Source organism: Saccopteryx leptura, chromosome 10, assembly GCF_036850995.1.
Source record: "Saccopteryx leptura isolate mSacLep1 chromosome 10, mSacLep1_pri_phased_curated, whole genome shotgun sequence".
Taxonomy (NCBI): domain Eukaryota; kingdom Metazoa; phylum Chordata; class Mammalia; order Chiroptera; family Emballonuridae; genus Saccopteryx; species Saccopteryx leptura.
In genome coordinates, this window is record NC_089512.1 from 43,488,647 (window position 1) to 43,494,086 (window position 5,440).

Sequence of the window (5,440 nt, forward strand, 5' to 3'; positions counted from 1 at the left end):
TATAATATATACATATATAATCAAAAGATATGGGAACTTTAAAAGGGAACTAAACCCTGGCTGGAGAGCTCAGTTGGTTAGAACATTGTTCCAAATACAAGATTGCAGGTTTGATCCACAGTCAGAGCACATACAAGAATCAACCAATGAATGAATAAATAAGTTGAACAACAAATCGATCTTTCTCTCTCTCTCTGAAATCAATCAATAATTTTTTTTTGCCTGACCAGGCAGTGGCCCAGTGGATAGAGCGTCGGCCTGGGATGTGGAGGACGCAGGTTTGAAACCCCAAGGTTGCCAGCTTGAGCATCAGCCATCCAGCTTGAGCGTGAGGTCGCTGGCTTTAGCGTGGGATCATAGACATGACCCCATGGTCATATCTTGAAGCCCAAGGTCGCTGGCTTGAGCCCAAGGTTGCTGGCTTGAGCAAAGGGTCACTCGCTCTGCTGTAGCCCCCCAGTCAAGGCACATATGAGAATGCAATCAATGAACTAAGGTGCCACAACGAAGAATTGATGCTTCTCAACTCTCTCCCTTCCTGTCTGTCTGTCCCTATCTGTCCTCCCTGACTCTCTGCCTCTGTCAATAAATAAAGAAAAATTTTTTAAAATGTTAAATAGCCTGACCTGTGGTGGTGCAGTGGGTAAAAGCGTCGATCTGGAATGCCGAGGTTGCCAGTTCAAAACCCCGAGTTTGCCTAGTCAAGGTACATATGGGAGTTGATGCTTTCTGCTACTCCCCCCTTCTCCCTCTCTCTCTGTGTCTCCTCTCTCTAAAATGAATAAATAAAATCTAAAAAAGATTTTTTTAAATAAAATACAGCATAGGGAATACAGTCAATAATATTGTAATAACTATGGATTGTGCCAGGTAAGTATCAGACTTATCAGGGTGATCGTAAGGTATATAATGTCTAATCACTATATTGTACACCTGAACTAATATAATATTGTATGTCAATTGCAATTGAAAAAATTTTCTAATTATTTTTAAATATAAAAGAACTAACTAAAGAACACTTCTGAGGATTAAATATGGAAACATGGAAATAAGGAGTGCAATGAGGCTCTGGCCAGTTGGCTCAGTGGTACAGCATCAGCCCTTCATGTGGATGTCCCAGGTTCAATTCCCCATCAGGGCACACAGGAGAAGCACCTATATGCTTCTCCACCCCACACCTCTTGCTTCTCTCTCTATCTCTCTTCTCTTCCTGTAGCCATGGCTCAATTGGAGCAAGTTCACCCCAGGCACTGCCTCAGGCACTAAGAAATGCTGGGTTGCTGAGCAATGAAGCAATATCCCAGATGGGCAAAGCATCGCCCCCTAGTGGGTTTACCGGGTGGATCCCAGCCAGGGTGCATGCAGGAGTCTGTCTCTCTGTCTTCCCTCTTCTCACTGAATAATAAAAATAAAAAAAATGAAATGCAATGAATGGGTTCAAAAACAGTTTAGACAGAACTGAAATGGGAACTACTGAACTAGAGATAGCATGCACGAAGGTAATAGGGCTAAAAACATATAAAATATGAAAAGGGAACTAAGAGACATCATCAGAGAGAAAGCAGTTCTACTACATGAGTATTGGAGATGGAGAGGGAGAACACTTAGAGAATAGGGAAGTAGCATTATTCACAAAGATAATGAATAAGAATTCTCTAGATGTGATGATAGAAAAAGATCATTTGTTCATTCATTTAACAAATATTGAATTCAGTGCCTACTCTGTATATGGCACTTTCCCAAACTCCAGGAATACAGGCAAGAACAAAACAGCTAAAAATCACTGCACTGGAGTGCAATAATTCACACAAGAAATAATGCTGCCTTAATTTAAAGTAGTAGCAGGAGGAGTGATATGAACCCACATGTAGTTGGATATACTTTGAAGATAGAGAAAATAGGATTTCTTGTTGTGGAAGGTGTAAGAGAGTAAAAAATAACTCAAAGGATAAGTTAAGGGTTTTCGGCCTGAACACAAAAAGGAACTGTTATTTTTCTGAGATTGGAAAGGCCTTGAGAGGAATACACGTAGAAAAATAAAATAAAATAAAATACATTCAATTTTGGATGTGTGTTGTTTGAAGTGAGTGTTTCATATCCACGTGGAAATGTTGGCTAGAAAGTAAGATATGGGAGTTTGGATTGCATGGGAGTGGTACAGAATGGAGATATACCATTGAGTGTTTTGGAAGAACCACCTAAGTGTTCAAAATACCTACGTGTATTTTTAAATCACCAAGAATTAGGATGGCATCAATATAGTAGAGAGTGACAGGTAGCCAAGAGTAAAAAACATTTAAGGAGTGAGGAAGAGGAGCCCTGAATTTTGGAAGAGGTTAGAGGACTGCACCAAGACAGATCAGAGGGTAGCTATATACTCTGATGACATGAAATTCAGGGGAAATGGAGAAACGGTTGGGACGCATCAATGAGGACCAAGGAAAACATACATCGCATCTCTAGCCATTAATTAGTACTAGGGCTGTGGGAGAGAAAACAGCCTACACTTGAGAAGCCTCCAGAGAAAATGGTGTACTCAGAAGAAGCAGGTGTCAGCTTTAGTACAAAGTTAAAGGGAAGTTGAAGATTTTTGAGTTTTATGATTAACTCTGATCCCCAGAGAGCAGAATGAAAAGGTGTAGGAGATGATGATAGTATATAGTGAGAAAAAAACATGTACTGAGTATTTGAAGATTTAAATCTGAGATACGAGGGATGAACAGATTCCTACCGTGAACAAGAGTAAAAGGCATGAAAAGATTAGTCTTCAGGATCCTATGGTAGATAGAGGTGGCAAGACTTTCAGCACTGACATGTAAAAGGAGCATATTTCCAAGAATATACCATACATAGTTCTGGAACATACCCTGTTTCCCCAAAAATAAGACATACCCCGAAAATAAGACCTAGTACAATTTTTTTCAAGCTTAGAAATGAAATATAAGGCCTCCCCTAAAAATAAGACCTAGCACATTTTAGAAGCAAAAATTAATATAAGGCATTGTCTTATTTTCGGGGAAACACGGTAATATAGTACCTTCATTCAGGAAGCACAACTTTCAGGATTGATAAATTTAAAAATAACCATTTACACATATTATTTTAAGCCCACCAAAATCAAAGAGAATATTTTTTATATACAGAAAGAAAAGACAACTACAATACAAATATATATTTCACAGATGTTACATAAATGGCCAATATATACACAAAACCCTCATGAGTAATCTGAGGAATAAAATGTAAATACATGACGAGATACCATTTTACACTATCAAATTGAAAAGTGTTTAGAAATCTAACCATACTAAGTGTTGTCAAGGATGTAGTGCAAAAGAAACACCTAACCACAGATACAGAAATATAAATTAAGATGAATACTTAAGAAATCAGTTTGTCCTTATCTATTATTGTCAGGGTACCACACACTACCACCAAGCAATTCCACATCTGAATGTTTTGCCCTTAGCATATAGGTAAAACGTCAAAGATCTCTCTTTTAAAGTTAAATATGTCAGTAACATTTAATTCCCAAATCCAACACATAACAAATATTTAAATTTTGTAAAATTTCCTTCTTTTCTCTGCACTTCACTAATGAGAACTAATAAACTAATTGTGTAATCAGTGTAATACAAGTTAGATAGCAAGTTTGAACACAAAATGTTAACCCTATGATAAATTTTTGCTCCTGATATTGATTACCACAGCCTGACCTCAAAAACAAAACAAAAAATACTGCAGTTTCACTTGAATATTTTTAAGAGCTTCTTTATTTCCTAAGAAGATACACTTCTAATATCTCTCCTGAATGAGAATTTCAAGAACTATTTGCAGAAAGAGTGGTCAGAGATGGGGTAAAGGCTTTTCGTAGTCTCCAGGAAAATCATAGAAGACTTTAGGCATAGACTACTTCTAAAAGTAAGCAAGCAGTTTTTGAAATTGTGTGTTGGCTATTTTTTCCTCTAAACAATAAAGTCCAGGGGGCCCCAAAGGGAACCCAAGGAGCACTCCCCTACACTTTCTATTGATAGAAAACCTACCCTGCCCTTGTATTATAACAAACCTGCTGCGCTCTTTAGCAGGAGGCGGAGCTAACAGTGAGACGCAGGTTACCTGACACCCCACGCGGTTAATCAGCCGGTGCACACTGGTGGGTGTAAGAAGTGGAAATAAGGAGTGGAAAATTTCAAAGCTCCAGGCCAAGCCGTGAGCGCCGCAAGGCTCTCTCAGAATCTGGGACGCTCTGCGGGCCTCCCAGGAGGCCCCACCCGAGCTCCGAGGACTCCCCCTGCGACACGCGGTTCTGCGCACCTCTCAGCTACCATCGAGACCTGTCCCTGAGTGACACCCGCCCTCTGCCAAAGTGATAGGCAGCCGACTGAGCCCCAGCACCTACCCTGCGCCCTGGTGGGGAGAGCAGCCCGAAGGACCCGGACCCGCCAAGCGCCGCCAAACCGAAGAGCCCCGAGTCCGGGATGGCGCCCAGCCCACAGACCCCGCGGGACCCTCGGCCGCGCACGCTCTCAACTCCGTCCTGGTCCTGGCTCCCGGCTGTGCCCTGCAGCTGCCCCTGGACGACGTCGACCTGGTGCTGGAGCCCGAGCCAACGTCCGTCCTGCAAGTGTCTCTCGGAGGGCACACCCTCATGCTGGTCCCCGAGACCCTCTTGGGCTCCGGCGACGACCGTTCGGGAGGGCCGGCCCACTTGCCTGTCGTCCTAGAGCCCGACGCTCTCCTGGACGCTCCCGGGGAAGACGTGGCCGTCCAGCAGGTATTCTGCGCACGTGTCCCAGAGATTGCGGCCCAAGAAGAGTCTCATGACGAGGATGCGACCCCGACTTTCCGACTCCCTGGATGGACCGTGCAGCCGGCCCAGTCATTGGGTTCTCCCAGTCTGCCAGAAGAGCAGCTGGCCCCTACCCTCACAGCCCCATCAGAGAGCCCTGGCCTCGGGCCCCCACCCCTAGTCCCGAGAGACACTCGCCTTGTTTCTACTTCAACCTGGACTTCCACTTTCTGGAGCCCTTCCCCAGCTCACCACTCCAACCGCTACCTCCCTCTCGGAGTCCAGGTCACCACGCCCCTTCCCAGCCCCCTCCCAGTCCTGCGCGCAAGGCGGGGAGAGGCGCCTGTTTTTAGGAATGAACTGTCTCACAATCCCTCCCCACCTTGCTCTGGCGCTGAAGAGCTGCCAAGACTCACTAAACTCTTGCAACTGCTCAGGGCCCGAGCATCTTCATTTACAGACAAAGGTAGCTACGGTTTTTGTTGGTTTTGTTATGTTAAGCCTAGTCTGGAGGAACTCGAAACATTTAAGACACAAACAAAATCCGTCGATTACACACCAAAGCTTTATTGTCTAGCTTGGCCAAGCGGCGGCAACTCCAACAGAAATCTGAGGGAGAGCATGCCCGCCCTTTGCTTTACTTAGTTTTTA

General features: G+C 43.8%; 1 pseudogene; it reads left to right on the top strand.

Moving 5' to 3' along the window:
- Nucleotides 1-1,489: 1,489 nt before the first annotated feature.
- Nucleotides 1,490-5,142, top strand: LOC136381839 (proline-rich protein 23C-like; annotated as a pseudogene).
- The last annotated feature ends 298 nt before the right edge of the window (nucleotides 5,143-5,440 follow it).